Raw genomic sequence first — 17,930 nt, 5'->3', positions numbered from 1 at the left:
GGGCGAGGATCCCCATCTGAGAGAAGCGTTGCTCTTCTCGGTGAGTCAGTGTAAATTACCTTTTCTCTCCATGCAGAAGAATGCAAATAATCAGAACTTTTAAAGAAGAATTTAAAGTAAAATTACGTCAAAATGTAGCTGCTTTGACCTCTTTCGTCTCAGATCCCAGCATAGGCTTCCACTTTGTGCTGTTTGAAGGGACTTAGGATAAATTTGAAAAACTTGAACTAAAGAAATGGTTGGAAAGGCCGGGCGCGGTGGCTCACGCCTGTAATCCCCAGCACTTTGGGAGGCCGAGGCGGGCAGATCACGAGGTCAGGAGTTCGAGACCATCCTGGCCAACATGGTGAAACCTCGTCTCTACTAAAAATACAAAAATTAGCCGGGCGTGGTGGCGTGTGCCTGTAATCCCAGCTACTCGGGGGGCTGAGGCAGGAGAATTGCTTGAACCCGGGAGGCAGAGGTTACAGTGAGCTGAGATCACGCCACTGCACTCCAGCCTGGCCACATAGCGAGACTCCGTCTCAAAAAAAAAAAAGAAAGAAAGAGAAGAAATGGTTTTACTAGAAGAGGAAGTGTGGTTTACATGAGAGATTTCAGAATCAAATATACTTGATTCTTAAAGACAATCTTCCTTTTATCTGGAGAGAAAAACGTGATTCAGGACAGCATGGAAATGGATAAAAGTACACAGAGAATTACTTGCCTTATCTTGAAGGATGAATAATTAACACATTTTCTTAAACTAGTCTAAACAAATGCGAAAGGGGGCTTGTTTTTTGTAGGAAGAGCTCGATTTCACTGTTGTAACCTAGAAAAATTGAACTTTAAAAATGATTTTTGTAGTTTCCTATGCTACATAAGGAGGAAACATGGAATAATAAAGAGCAAAATGTCTTTTCATTCCCGACTGTGACAGAAAACAAATAGCAAGATAATAAACTTAACTCTATCAATAATCACATTAAATGTAACTGGTTTAACACCTTAAGAAGGTTGTCAGGTTGGATATTTTTTTAAAAGTCAGACCCAAATACATGCTACCTACAGGTAATACTTTAAATATAAAAGCACTAATAGGTTAAGAGTAAAATGATGGAAAAATATATACCATCCTAACACTAGTCAAAAGAAAGCTGAAGTGGCTATATTAAAAACAAAGTGACGTCAACAAAAAGACTGTATCAGGGATAAAGAAAGTTGCATCATAATAATGATGAAGGATACAGTTCTCCAGTGGAAAGAACAAGCCTAAATTATGCCCTTAATAATACAGCTTCTAAGTATGTCAGTAAAAACCTGTTAGATTAATAAAGTGACAGACAAATCCACAATTACAATCAGATATTTCAACATATCTCTCTTGGTAATTGATAGAACTAACACAGGAAAGCAACAGGGTATAGATTATCTAAACAACATATCAACCTGCTTGATCTCATTTACACTTCTGGAACACTCTTCTCAAAGACAGTAAAATTCATCTTAGGTGAACAGGGGACACTTACCAGCATATGCCATATTCTGGGCCATAAAACAAGTCTCAATAAATGGGTAAATGGACTCAAGTCATACAAAGCATGTTTTTGACAAAAATGGAATTAAATTAGAAATCAATAACAGCTCACTATATATTGTCCAAAGTAGTAAAAATTTGAAAATGTATGACTACTATGATAATTGAAATTATATAATGTTTGAAAATTTCCTTTATGAATCATAATTTTGTTATATCCTAAAGGGTAAAAAATAACATATTTGCATTAAAACAAAATAATGTTTTTGTAGTAAAGAAAAAATTTTAAGTTATCTATATTGACTATACATTAAGAGCAGAATAATTATTTTTGGTATATATTCCAATGCTTTAATCAGTTTCTTAGCCAGTATCACCATATTTTTAAGGACATTTTTTCAATGTAGTCTATTATTTTTAAACTTTGATAAAATTGTATGCACTGTTCAACGTTGGACTTTATGGTTAATAAACTTGAAATTATAGCTACCTTCAAAAGGCACTTCTCTGAACACCATATCTTTTAAATTGAGATATATACTCTGCATATACTAAGGTAATCAGAAGTCTTAGAATGTATCCAATGAAATGGAAGATATCCTCATGAGTATTGTGAATATGGAATACTAGATTGCAAATATTTTAGCAGTTGATGTATTTTGCCTTCACAGTACATCTCTATTTTTTTTTTTTTTTTTTTTTTGCCACTTAGTCTAGGAAGGGTACATTTATTTAAAAATTATTCCTAAAGCCAAACAAATTGGCTCAATTTATGATACCTTTGAATGTTAAGCCAAATTTAGGTGTTACAGAAACATAAACCTTCTCAATAGAATTCCATTCTAGCACAAATTGTAAATGTATCCAGTTAAAAATGGGAGCACCATCAAAAGACTACTGCCATAGCTGAAGAAATTCCTATGCAAAATTGAAGAATTTCAAAATTAAATCCTGTATATAATATGTTATTTCATGACTTCATTCAGCTTCTTCCTTAATTTGTAGGACTAAATCCCACCGTCTTCATGTTGGCAAGTTCTGACAACTGAAACTCTGTTGAATTTCTATACTGAATAGTAGTGAGGATAGATGATATCACTGTTTTGTGCCAAATCACCAGAATCTTAAACAACCAAAAAGTCAAAGAACAAATAAAAAGGGAATTTAGAAAACATTTTAGATAAATACAAATAAAAACACGTTACTAAAGTTTATGAGATGCTTACTACTCAGGGAAAAATTTAAAACTCTACATGCCTATATAAAAGAGGAAAGATGTCAAATCAATGACCTAACTCTATACATTTAGGAATTAGAATATGAAAAATAGAAAAAAAAAGTCAGGAGAAGAAAGGAAATAATAAAGATAACGGGGGGTTAGATTAAATAGAAAATAGAAAAATAATAGAGAATATTTACAAAATTAAAAGTTGGTTCTTTGAAAAGATCAAAAAAGTGCCAAAACTATGGCAGGACGGAACAAGAAAAAAGAGAAAACACCAAAATTACTAAAGTCAGAGCTGAAAGTGGAGACATTACTAACCTTACAAAAATGAAAATGATCATAGAAGAAAATGATAAACAATTATGTCAACAAAATAACCTAAATGGAAAGGAAAAATTCCTAGAAACACACAAACTATCACTGACTCAAGAAAAAATAGAAAGTCTTAACAGGGAGTGATGTCAGCAAGATAGCAGAATGGGACTTTCCAGCACTTAGCTCTCACAGACCCATCAATTTAAACATCTATCTATGTATGAACAAACTTTCACAGGAGCTAAAGAATCCAAGTTGCTCACTCAGAGGGGATGGGAATGAAGCAGCTAGTAGACAACTGTCTCTGAGATAGCACAAATGTTGGATTTAGCAAAGATCTGAAAGCAACTATTTTAATTATGTTCAAAGAACTAAAACAAGCCATATGTAAAGAATTTAAAGAAGAGTATGACAATAATGTCCTGCCAATCAGAGACTATCAATAGAGAGATGGAAATTATTATTGCAATGAAAGCACTAAGTAGAAATTCTATAGTTGAAAAGTACAATAACTAAAATAAAAAATTCACTAGAACTCAATAGCAGATTTAGCCTGAAAAAAGAATTCATAAACTTGAAAATAGGCCAATGAAATTATGCAGTCTGAAGAACAGAAAGAAAAAAAGAAGAAATAGAAATGAAGAAGGCCAGGCATGGTGGCTCACACCTGTAATTCCAGCACTTCGGGAGGCAGAGGCGGGCAGATTATGAAGTCAGGAGTTCGAGACCAGCCTGGCCAATATGGTGAAACTCTGTCTCTACTAAAAATACAAAAATTAGCTGGGTGTGGTGTTGGGTACCTGTAGTCCTAGCTACTCAGGAGGCTGAGGCAGGAGAATTGCTTGAACCTGAGAGGTGGAGGTTGCAATGAGCCGAGATTGCACTACTGCACTCCAGCCTGGGTGACAGAGAGAGACTCCGTCTCACAAAAAAAAAAAAGAAGAAGAAAGCCTCAGAGATATGTAGTACACCAAGAAAAACACCATCATACATATGGCAGGAGGGACAGAAGGAAAGACAAAGGAATAATGCTTGAAAAATAATGACCAAACTCTTTGCAAAGTTGATCACTCACACACACACACCCTCATATACTTACAATACACAATGTGAACATACTCCAAGAGAATTGCAGATAAAAACTTAAAGTATTTGTTGCCAGTAGACAGTAGACTTTCCTAATAAGAAATATTAAAGTTCTTTGGGATGAAAGGTGACACCAGATGGTAACTTGAATCCACACAAAGAAATAATGAGCAGTGATTAAAGTCATTACATAGGTAAATAAAAGATAATATACACTTTTACCCTTTTATTTTAACTGATTACAGATAACTGCATAAAACCATAATTTTACAATTGTTTTGTTCATAATGTATAAAGTTGTCATTTGTGTCACATTTGTATTACTATAATAGCAAAAAGGAGGGGGAGGAAGGGATCTATATTGCAGCAAACTTTCTATATACTATTATTATTATTTAATCTATTTTGATTAAAATTTTATTTCTAATTTTTTGTGGAGACAGGGCCTCACTATATTGCCCAGGCTGGTCTTGAACTCCTAGCCTCAGGCAATCCTCCCACCTCGGCCTCCCAGAGTGCTGGGATTACAGGTGTGAGCCACCATGCCTGGCCACTGTTAATACTATATTAGTAACAATATCAATTAGATTTTTTAAAGCTAAGATGTATATTAGGGTTTTTTTTTTTTTAACTGAAAACAAACAGATGGAAAACAAAAGGATGGAAAAAAATACAAATAGATACCATACCAATGGTGATCAGAAGAGAACAAGAATGGTTAATACCACCATCAGACAAAATAGACTTTTAAAATGTTACTAGAGAAAAAGAGAGATATTTATTTAATGTTAAAAGAGTGAGTTAGGCCAGGCGTGCTGACTCACACCTGTAATCCTAGCACTTTGGGAGGCCAAGGTGGGCGGATCACATGAGATCGGGAGTTCGAGACCAGCCTGACCAACATGGAGAAATCTTGTCTCTACTAAAAATACAAAATTAGCCAGGCGTGGTGGCGCATGCCTGTAATCACAGCTACTCGGGAGGCTGAGGCAGGAGAATCACTTGAACCTGGGAGGTGGAGGTTGCAATTAGTCGAGATTGCACCATGACACTCCAACCTGGGCAAAAGAGCGAAACTCTGTCTCCAAAAAAAAAAAAAAAAAAAACGGTGAGTTAATCAGAAAAATATAACTACAGTGAACATATACGCTCCTAAAAACAGGAGACTGCATACATGAAACAAAAACTGACAATACTGAAGGGAGAAAATGACATTTCAACAATAGAAGTTGGATATTTCAACACTCCATTCTCAATAAATATAACAACTAGACAGAAAATCTGCAAGGACATAGAAGGCTTAAACAACACTACAAACTAGTTTGACTTAACTGATATTTATTGAACCCTCAACTGATAATAAAATACATACTCAACATGCAACATTTTCTAAACTAAATAATATACTAGACCATATGGCAAATCATAATAGTTTTAAAAAGTCATGCTAAGTGTATCCTCTGACCACAATGAAATTAAGTTAGAAATAAAAAAATTGAGGAAATTTGGAAAATTCAAAAATATTTTAAAATTATTCAACACATTGCTTTGATCCCATGGATCAAAAAAAAAAATTATAAGAGAGATTAGAATTTTTTTATTTTACTTCTAAAAAGAGATATGGAATCTTGCTATGTTGACCAGGCTGGTCTCAAACTTCTGGCCTCAAGCAATCCTATCTCAGCCTCCCAAAATGCTGGGAATACATGCACGAGCCACCACACCTGGCCTAGAATGTATTTTTAATAAAAACAAAACCAAAATTTTTGGAGCAGCTAAACATGTTTTTAGTGAGAAATTTCTAGCTTTACATGCCTATACTGCTAGAAAAGAATAAAGATCTAAAATCATTTGGTAGACTTCACCAGTGAAGCCATCTAGTCCTTGGCTTTTCTTCATTAGGAGGTATTGAATTACTATTCAGTCTCCTTACTGGTCATAGGTATATTCAGATTTTCTGTTTCTTCATGATTGTCCTAGTCACGTGTGTGTTTCTAGGAATTTTTCCATTTTGTCTAGGTTATCCAATTTATTGGCATACAATTGTTAAAAGTACTCATGCATAATGCTTTTTATTACTATGTAATTGGTAAGAATGTTTTTTTGTTTTATTCCTGATCCTAGTTATTTCGGTCTTTCTTAATCAATCTAGCTAATGGTTTGACAATTTTATTGAGCTTTTCAAAGAATCAACCCTTAGTTTTACTAATTTCCTCTATTATTTTTATTATCTAATATGTTATTCTTTAATCTTTTTATTTCCTTCTACTAACTTCAGATTTAGTTTCTTCTTCTTTTCTAGTTTCTAAGGGCATAGTTAGGTTGCTGACTTGAAATCTTCTTTTTTAATGTAAACACCAACATCTACAAAATTATCTTAACACTGCTTTTGCTGCATTCCATAAAATTGGTATGTTGTATTTTCATTTACTTCATTTTCATTTTCATTTCTTCTTTGATCCACTAGTTAAGAGTATGTTTAATTTTCACATACTTGTGGATTTTACAGTTTTACTTATGCTATTGAATTCTAGTTTCAATCTTTTAAAATTACAACTTCTTCTGCGGCCTAAGACGTAGTTTATCCTGGATAATAATACACATGTACTTGAGGAAAATGTGTATTCTGCTATTGTTGGGAGGAAATGTTATATATATACATATGTGTGTGTGTTAGGTCCAGTTGGTTCAAGTCCCCTATCTCCTTATTGAACTTCTGTCCTGTTATTCTATACATTATTAAAAGCAGTGTATTGAAGTCTCCTACTATTATTACATAGATGACTATTTCTTACTTTAATTCTGTCAACGTTTGCTTCATATATTTTGGAGCTCAGATGTTTGGTGTATATGTATTTGTAATTGATATATCTTCTTGGTAAGTTGACCCTTTTGTTGCATATTATTTGTCTCTTCTAACACTTTTTAACTTACAGTCTATTTTGTCTGATGTTAATATAGCCATTCCCATCTTTTTAATTGCTATTTGCATGAAATATCTTTTTTCATCTTTTCACTTTCAAACTATGTGTGTCCTTAGATCTAAAGTGAGTTTCTTATAGATAGCATTTAGTTGGATCTCATTTTTATCTGGTCTGCCAATCTATGTCTTTCGATTGCCAAGTTTGATCCATTTACATTTAAAGTAATTATTAATAAGGAATGAGTTACATTTGCCATGTTGTATTGTATTATAGTTCTCTGTATTATAGTTCACCCACTCCCACGTTTCCTCCCTTACTGCCTTCCTCTGTGTTAATTTTCTGTAATAACACATTTTAATTTCTTTTTTATTCATGGTATTTTTGTTAGTTTTTAATGGCTGCTATAAGATTTACCATATATATATTTTGGAGTCAGCTTCAGAGCTATAGTAATTTGATCCCAGTGAGATATATAAATGTTACTCCTATATAGCTCTAATCTATTGTACTTTAATTCTATTATTGTTCTACATTATTACATCTATATATGCTACAAACTCAATAATACATTGTTACACTTATTTTATATAGGTTTATGTCTATTAAAGAAACTGAATAGAGTGTATATATATATTTATATAGGTTTCTTAATATGTAGGTTTTTATTATTTTTCTACTTCTGTTTATTTGTTCCTGTGAATTCTAGTTACTATCATGTATCGCTTCTTTACTCCAATACAACTTTGCTGTCATTTACCTCCTTTATGCTGCTATTGTCAAAAATATTATATTTCCATGTTATATGGCCAACAACACAATATGTACATATTGTATTATACAATTGCTTTTTAAATCTATTAAGAAAAGAAAGAAATGTGCATTTATGCTGCCTTTTATAATTACCGTGTTTGTTTGTTTGTTTGTTTGTTTGTTTGTTTTTGGGATTGAGTCTCACTTTGTCACCCTGGCTAGAGTGAAGTGGCACAATCTCAGCTCACTGTAACCTTCGCCTCCCAGATTCAAGCGATTCTCCTGCCTCAGCCTGCCGAGTAGCTGAGACTACAGGCGCACACCAGATGCCCCACTAATTTTTGTATTTTTAGTAGAGATGGGATTTTGCCATGTTGGCCAGGCTGGTCTCAAACTCTTGACCTCAGGTAATCTGCCTGCCTCGGCCTCTGAAAGTGCTTAGTTTTACAGGCTTGAGCCACTGTGCCTGGCTATAATTACCTTTAATTATAAATATTAATTTTGCTCTTTTTTAAAATGTGATTTTGAATTTTCTTGTGGATTTACTTGCTTTCAGCTTGAATAACTTTCTTTACAATTTCTTATATGGTAGATCTGGGAAGGGCTTTATCTTACCTTTATTTTTGAAAGATACCATTATTACTAGGAATAAGATCCATAGTTGACAGAGCTTTTGTCCTTTGAGTACTTTCAATATCTCATCCTACTGCCTTCAAACCCTCCATTGTTTCTGATGAGAAGTCTGCTGTTAATCTATTGGGGTACCCTTGTGACACATTGTTTTTGTCTTATAGTTTTCAAAATTTTCTTTCACTTTTAGCATTTTTACTATGATATGTGTATTTGTGGACATGTTTGCATTCATTCTGTTTACATTTGTTGAGATGCTTGCATGTATAATGGTTTTTTTGTTTTTGTTTTTCTTGACACGGAGTCTCAGTCTGTTGCCCAGGCTGGAATGCAATGGCGTGATCTTGGCTCACTGCAACCTCCACATCCTGGGTTCAAACAGTTCCCCTGCTTCAGCCTCCCTAGTAGTTGGGACTACAGGCGTGCGCCACCATGCCCAGCTAATTTTTGTATTTTTAGTAGAGACGGGGTTTCACTATGTCGGTCAGACTGGTCTCGAACTCCTGACCTCGTGATCTGCCTGCCTGGGCTTCCCAAAGTGCTGGGGTTACAGGCGTGAGCCACCATGCCCAGCTGTGTATATTTATTCAACAAATTGTGGATGTTTTTAGCCATTATTTCTTTGAATATTATTGTTTCTTTCTCTTTCTCCTCACCTTCTGGTATTCTCATTACATGTATGTTGGTGCACTTAAAGTTGTCCTAAATTTCTCTGAGGCTCTCTTCAGTTTTCTTTGTTCTATTTTTTCATTCTATTTCTTCATTTTATTTTCTTATTCTATATTCTAGTGGGAAGGTGGAATTGTGGTTGCATAGTTTATATTGATCTATTTGAAAGTTTTCTCATTCTTCTGCCAGCTCAAACTTATTTAGCCCTTCTAATGATTTTTTATTTTGGTTATTATATTCTTCAACCCCAGAATTTACTTTTGGTTCCTTTTATGATTTTCTTTATTGGTATTCTTTATTTGATGAGACATATTTTCCTTTACTACTGTGAACATATATGTATATATAATGGCTACCTTGAAGTTTTTCTCTTTTAAATTTGATATCTGTTCCCTGTCAGAGGCCATTTCTGTTGCCTCTTTTTTCCTGTTTATAGATCCAACTTTCCAGTTTCTTTGCATGTCTTATAATTTCTTGTTGATAAGCGGACATGTTAGGTGATACACCATACTATAGCAATTCTGGATACTGATTCCCTATTCTCTTTTTCAGAGCTTGTTTTTTTTGTGGTTGTTTGCTTGGTTATTTGTTTTGTGGGGTTTTGTTTTGTTTTGTTTTTGTTTTGAGACGGAGTCTCGCTCTGGCACCCAGGCTGGAGTGCAGTGGCACAATCTTGGCTTACTGCAACCTCCACCTCCCAGGTTCAAGGAATTCTCCTGTCTTAGCCTCTCAAGTAGCTGAAACTACAGGAGCACACCAACACACCCAGCTAATTTTTGTATTTTTAATAGAGACCGGGTTTCACCGTATTGGTCAGGCTAGTCTTGAACTCCTGAACTCCAGTGATACACCCACCTCGGCCTCCCAAAGTGTTGGGATTATAGATGAGAGCCACCGTGCCTGGCCGTGGTTGTTTGTTTTTTGTTTTGACTAAGCTATTTTAGTGAAATAGCTTGCAGTGGGAAGCTTTTTGTTGTTTCTCAGAGGGTGCAGCCTTGTACATATGCACAGTTACCCTGGTATGACAATGGTTTTAAACAGGAGACTCTTTGACTATCTTTCCCTGATGTCTCTGTTAAGAAGTCTGCCTCCTTTGGTATTATTTCTAGCCTCCTAGGCTCCACTAGCTTCTGTATCATCACTCGACTGTTCTCAACAAGTCCTTGGAGCATTAATTATTAAGCAGTCTGATATGATTTAAGTTAGGCAGCACTAGATTTTGAGGCCAGACTTTGAGGTTTCTTTTGACCTTAGGAGGACTCCTTAGCTGTCCTTCCCATGGAATTATCTGATTAATTAGCTGGCATATTTATTTTTAATTAAGGGGAGCTATTTGTTTGACACAGTTTCAAATAAATTTCATTTCTTTGGAGAGAGCTTCAGAGCTCTATTCTTATGGGCTGTCTCTCTCTCTCTGGACAAAATCTCTGAACCACCATTCTGGGCAATGGGCTGGGTGGTAGCCATTTTGTTTTTCTTGTTGTGAAACCTCTGCCTTACAAGCAAGTTGAGGCAAGGGCAATCAGGACACAAATCAGAGTTCACTGTGCCTGGGTAAAGCTTTCAACCTATGGGTGGGACTGGGGGAAGCAAAAGAGCCCCAAACTACTTAGTTGCATTCACTAGGAATTTAGCCTCTCCAACTGAGAGTTGGTAGGGTTGAGAAACCCTGGAAGCCTGCCTTTCCTGTTGATATCTGATAAACCTTGATCAAGAGCTGGAGCGTCATCACCCTGGCAGCATCCACTCAGTGTGAAGCTTCCATCAAACGGAGCTGTGAAGACAAGAAGAGAGTGGGCTGTGTCTTAAATACCACAAATTCTCACTGCTCTTACCAAGTTTTAGTAGACTTTGTTGTTAGGTATTTCATTTGCTGTATACTCTTTGCACTTTTTCAGACCTCAAATAGTAAAGTTTTTTAAATGCTTTTTTTTGGCCGGGCGCGGTGGCTCAAGCCTGTAATCCCAGCACTTTGGGAGGCAGAGACGGGTGGATCACGAGGTCAGGAGATCGAGACCATCCTGGCTAACACGGTGAAACCCCGTCTCTACTTAAAAAATACAAAAAAACTAGCCGGGCGAGGTGGCGGGCGCCTGTAGTCCCAGCTACTCCGGAGGCTGAGGCAGGAGAATGGCGTAAACCCGGGAGGCGGAGCTTGCAGTGAGCTGAGATCCGGCCACTGCACTCCAGCCTGGGCAACAGAGCCAGACACCGTCTCAAAAAAAAAAAAAAAAAAAAAATGCTTTTTTTTTTTTTTTTTTTTTTTTTTTGCCGTTTTTACTTGTCTTGCTGGTAAGTGAGTCTACAGAGTCTCCCTATCCTATCACACAGAAGTGGAACTTCATACAGTCATCTATCTTTTAGCATTTTCTGTCATCTCATTTTGGAGAATCATAGATGTGGCAGAGATACATATTCTTAAAGAAAAAAAAAAGTCTCCATTGCAGGTACTGTGGTTTTAATAGGGTGTGGGATAAGTACATGACAACATGCATGGGATACTCTGCTCTCTGCAGATCTGTGCTTTTGAGCTACAGAACACAGAAGAATACATAGTCTTAATATATGACAATCTAGGTGTATCATTTAACATTTAATTTGGTGGTAAGTAAAATAGTAAAACTGCCCCAAATTAAAGTGGATAAAACAAGATAAGGTTAATTTCTCTGTCATATAATATGGGTGTAAGCCTGATATTGTGGCTTTGCTCCAAACCGATCATGAATTTTTCCACTGCTGGCATCAGAATAGTATGAGCTCTCAGACTTACACACGACTGGGAAAAATCATAAAGAATTTCTGAGCGGCCGGGCGCGGTGGCTCAAGCCTGTAATCCCAGCACTTTGGGAGGCCGAGACGGGTGAATCACGAGGTCAGGAGATCGAAACCATCCTGGCTAACACGGTGAAACCCCGTCTCTACTAAAAAAATACAAAAAAATTAGCTGGGCGAGGTGGCGGGCGCCTGTAGTCCCAGCTACTCGGGAGGCTGAGGCAGGAGAATGGCGTGAACCCGGGAGGCGGAGCTTGCAGTGAGCTGAGATCTGGCCACTGCACTCCAGCCTGGGGGCAGAGCAAGACACTGTCTCAAAAAAAAAAAAAAAAAAAAAAAAAAAAAAAAAAAAAAAGAATTTCTGGATATCCTTCACCCAGATTTCTCAAATATTAATATATTAAGCCAGCTGTGTTTTAAGAGAGGTTTCCAGAACTGCCAAAATATTCACTTACATCCTACTTGCCATAAGTTATGTCACATGAAACACCTTGGAAAAATAAATGCAGTCCTTATTCTAAACAGTCATAGCCAACTGTTAATAAAAATTACTGGTTCTATAATCCTGGACTCTAATCTATAACAACAGACTCTGATCCACTGGGGAATCCATGGGGAAAGTTTCACTTTCAACAATTACAAATAACCACATTGAAATCCTACAGACCACACTTGTGCAGAAGACTCATAGAAATGGAATGGTATCCTAGAAATTAGAACACACAGGTCTCTCATCACCCATACTGCAAACTGGATTATCATAATACCCTGTAAAAGGATGACAGAAATCTGTGCAGTTTTTTTTTCTGGGGAATCTACGAACATCCAAAATATTATCTGTTGTCAGCTGGGCGAGGTTTGAGCCACCTCGCACTTTAGGGGCTGAGGGGGGCAGATCACCTGAGGTTAGGACTTCGTGACCTGCCTGGTCAACATGGTGAAAGCCATCTCTACTAAATTAGCTGCGCGTGGTGACAGGCACCTGTAATCCCAGCTACTTGGGAGGCAAAGGCAGGAGAATCACTTGAAATTGCGAGGTTGCAGACAGCCACGACCACACCATTGCACTCCAGCCTGGGCAAGAAGAGTGAAACTCTATCTCAAATATAAATCTATCAATCTGTCTATCTATCTATCTATCTATCTATCTATCTATCTATCTATCATCCATTGTTGCATGTTCTTCATAACACTGCTCAGAAACACCAAGACAAATTTGAATCAAACCAATATCTCTAAAAATGGGCAGGCATTTCAGGCAGGCCCTAGCAGGAGATAAACTTCTCAGCTATCACCATACAGAAAACCTTATAATTCAATAAAATACCAAATGCAAACAAGAACAGATCATAGAAATGTAAGCTGAGGAAAATCAGAGTGAACTTATGATGACATTTTCTACTCTGAAATCATTAAAAGAATTCTAAGGAAAGCAACATCTTTTTTTCCATACCTATAACTGCCATGTGCACCCACAACAGCCAGATTGTTTGGTCTCTAAGGCTCTTTTCCTCTAAATAGAACCAGGATGCCCTACGAGGGTACTGAATCATGAGTTGATTCCCTGACTCAGGACAAGAGGCATGGGGGACATGGACCAACAAAGAAGGATCAGGCTAAAACATCTTCTTAGGACCTGAAAACAACACTCGTTTAAAAAGTGAAAAGAGAAAAAGAAGTCAAAAAAACAAATGGAACTGGACTCCTACTGGCTACATTTTGTCAATTTGAGCATCAAATTATCATAATTACCACAGATGCTTCTCAGCTTATGATGGGGTTATATCCAAATAAACCCATCATAAATTGAAAACATCATATGCCAAATGTGTATTTATGACCTACAGTATTTTCAATTTAACAATGGGTTTATCTAGACATAGCCCCATCTTAATCTGAGGAGCATATTCTGAGTATGTCTTAGTTCATTTTATGTTGCTATAAAAGAATATCTGAGGCTGGGTGATTAATAAAGAGGTTTATGTGGCTCACTGCTCTGCAGAATGTACAAGAATCATGGTGCAGCATCTGCTTCTGGTAAGGGTCTCAGGCTGCTTCCACTAATGGCAGAAGGTCAAGGGGGGCCAGTGTATGCAGTCATCACATGGCAAAAGAGAAAGCAAGAGGGTGAGGGAGGAGGTGCCAGGCTCTTTTGAACAACCAGCTCTCACAGGAACCAACAGGGTGATAACTCATTCACCCCTCAATCCCGAGAGGACATTAATTTATTCATGAGGGATCTTCCCCCATGACCCAAACACCCCCCATTAGGGCCCCATCTCCAACTCTGAGATCAAACTTCAACATGAGATTTGGACAGGACAAATATCCAAACTATAGCAACATACCACTTTTGCACCATCATAAAGCTGAGACATTGTTAGCTGACAATTAAGTTGGGGACCATCTGTATAATAGTTCATTGGAAGAAGTCTGTTAAAAATCATGTTCATACTAATACACAAAATATATAATTATCATACATCTAGTATCATGTCACACTCAAAAGATAAATGGTTATAGATTTTACAAAAGGAGGCTGCAGTCAAGAATGTTTAATTTACTGTTGATAGTAGGTGAGAAAGAGCTATTTATACGCCTTTTTTCCACCAACTTGATGCTTGTTTAGAAGATATAGTTACCTATTTGTATTCAGCTGTAAACGCAGGATGGAACAAATACAGAGAAGTTTTAGTAAGCCAGACACTTTCGGAAAAGACAGTATACTAGAAATGGGAAAAATGTATCCATACTAACGGCTACTCATAACTCCTATGAATCAGGTAAAAGGAGGTCCAAATAAAAATCAGTGCTAGGGAGTGAAGGTCAGACTCACAAACCAAAGAAATGAAATATTCAGTACATTTCACAATAATAAAAGACCCCAATGTCCTAATGAAAAAGAATAAAAACATATACTCTATCCTCTTCTCCTAGGAGATGAAATATATTGTTTTAAAAATGAGTTACTCCAATAAGATATTAATAAGCAATACATATATAATAAACATAACTGACCAGTTAGATATATAATAGACAACAGATTAAATACCGCTGACTAAGCACAATTTAAGGAGATTATATAATTAAATGTATCCAAAAAAAACCATTATTTAATTGACCTATTACTTTCTAATACATCTTTGTTACTAAAAATTTAAACAACTTAGTAACCATGACTCTGGGTCATCTGATATCATAATGTGGTTCAAGGTCCAGCAATCTTCTGTTTCTTTGATTGCATTTCCTTGTTTCAGGACAGGTAAAAATGTTAATAGCATAATAAAGACCAAACTGTCCAACTACCAAAACCCTGAAGCAGCAACAATGTCAAAGAATTACAATAAAAGGAATAAGAATTTTTTTGAAAAGCAGCTAAAATTGAGAAAATTCTTTTTGTAAGTGAATTCAGTATGTTCACTGGGCTTGTAAGCAAGGAAATATTCTATGGATGCCTTCTCTGCTTTTAAAAGTAGTAGGTGATTTTTAAATTTTTACATACTTGGTTTGTAACTTTAGCAAATATTTTAAAGTGTTTTATTATGTTTGCAAAGGGACTCTGACTTCCAACTTAGAAATCCCAAGATTGCATGATGATAGAGTTTCACTGGAAGGCCTCCAGGGATCTTTCTTTTATGGCAATTCTTTTTTTTTTTTTTTTTAGACGGAGTCTTGCTCTGTCACCCAGGCTGGAGTGCAGTGGTGCAATCTCTGCTCACTGCAAGCTCTGCCTTCCGTGTTCACGCCATTCTCCCGCCTCAGCCTCCCGAGTAGCTGGGACCATAGGTGCCCACCACCACACCCAGCTAATGTTTTTGTATTTTTAGTAGAGACGGGGTTTCACCATGTTAGTCGGGATGGTCTTGATCTCCTGACCTCATGATCTGCCTGCCTCGGCCTCCCAAAGTGCTGGGATTACAGGCGTGAGCCACCGCGCCCGGCCTTTATGACAATTCTTAATGAGACTACCAGAATGTGCAATGACCCATAAAGAAGTTGTGCTGGGTTAATACCCAGGGAATCTGTTGAGTTCAAAAAAGAAAGTCAAAGAGAATCAATACGAAAAAGATGAAACTGGAAATAAAAAATAGGAACATAAGACTAGAAAGCCAAGTTTTATACAGCCTTGTTTTATAAGATTTACAAGATCACTGCATTAACAAAACCTGAAAAATGTTTAGAAAATTATAATTTTACTTATGATTATAGATGCAATTAAATGTTAAGAAATAGAATTAAGTAGTCTATCAAAAGAATAATAATCTGATAAGGGTATATTCACAAAAAGAAAGCTATCAATATAAATTATCATTATATAGATTTTTAAATGCACTAGAATAAAATCACAAAGGATTATTACTGATCTTTAAAAAAGTTAATCTCTCTAATTCATGATGCCACAATGGTATCATGTTTTATAGCTTGATTTAAAGGCTTAAATGTTTTTCAAAGTTTATCAACAGCTCATGTACCAGCCATGGTATAGGTGCTGGTGATAAATGCTAAACAAAAACAAGGTTCCAGACGAAACAATCTTAGCTCCCTGAATAAACTAGAGGGTGCTAATTTTGTACTGAGTATACTGTCAGCCTTATGACACAAGTTGACTTACGTTGACACCTTAATGGCATTCATTTTTAAATAGTCTATTTCAATTTTCATTTTGTATTCAATCCAGAGCTAAAATACATGACTATAAATTTTCAGGGGTCACAAAGTCTCTCCGTAGATTACTTAACCCACTACAAACTAGAGATTTACAATGGACTTATGGCAGTTACCAGCTTACCCAAATGATCAAACTTAGTTTCACTAATGCAAGGACCTGTACTTAAATGTTTTCTGACAGTAAAACATGACATACAAATAGCCTGCAAAGTATCCTTCCCCAAAATGTTTAATCTGACCTAACAGTGCCTCTGGACTCAAATTCCCTTGTACAGAATATGCAACAAAGAGAACACAGCTAAATGACATTATAAAGAAAGAAGTCTAAATACATAGACAACTTTCCTGGGCTAGTCAAAATTCAATCTCATTTTTTAAGAATGAGGAGATGGATCAGGCCTTTTCAAAACTATCAAGCAGATAGTCAGGGTCTGTGAAGTGTGCCAAAGAAATAATCCCCTGCACCACAGGCCATACATTTCAATCCCTGTATCTTTAACCTAGTTGTTAAGTTTGTCTCCTCCAGAATCGAAGCTGTAAAGCTACAAATTGTTCTTCAAATGGAGCCCCAGATGCAGTCCATGACTAAAATCCACCGCGGACCCCTGGACTGGCCTGCTAGCCCATGCTCCGACATCAGTGACATCGAAGGCACCCCTCCCGAGGAAATCTCAACTGCACAACCTCTACTATGCCCCAATTCAGCAGGAAGCAGTTGGAGCAGTCATCGGTCAACCTCCCCAATAGCACTTGGGTTTTCCTGTTGAGGGGGTTACTGAGAGACAGGACTAGCTGGATTTCCTAGGCCAACTAAGAATCACTAAGCCTAGCTGGGAAGGTGACCGCATTCACCTTTAAACATGGGGCTTGCAACTTAGCTCACACCTGACCAATCAGGTAGGAAAGAGAGTTCACTAAAATGCTAATTAGGCAAAAACAGGAGGTAAAGAAATAGCCAATGATCTATTGCCTGAGAGCACAGCGGGAGGGACAATGATTGGGATATAAACCCAGGCATTCAAGCCGGTAATGGCTACCCTCTTTGGGTCCCCCGCCCCGGCCTTTGTATGGGAGTTCTGTTTCCACTCTATTAAATCTTGCAACTGCGGAAAAAAAAAAAAAAGAATGAGGAGAAATGTCCTAGGTCAGTGGCTCTCTAACTCTGGTTAGTATCACAATAACCTGGAGAAATAAAAAACATAAAGGCCCAGACTTATAAGCTAAGGCTTAAGCCTCTGGAGCTTTTGAGAACCTACATTCATAGGATTTCCAGGCTACAATATACTAAAGAGAGTTAACCAAATGCAATGCAGATTCTGCAATGGATTCTCCTTTGAATATGAATAGCTGTAAAAGATGGTTTGGAAGCCAATGA

The sequence above is a fragment of the Rhinopithecus roxellana genome, chromosome 12 (genome assembly GCF_007565055.1).
Source record: "Rhinopithecus roxellana isolate Shanxi Qingling chromosome 12, ASM756505v1, whole genome shotgun sequence".
NCBI lineage: Eukaryota > Metazoa > Chordata > Mammalia > Primates > Cercopithecidae > Rhinopithecus > Rhinopithecus roxellana.
This window is presented reverse-complemented; position numbering follows the sequence as displayed.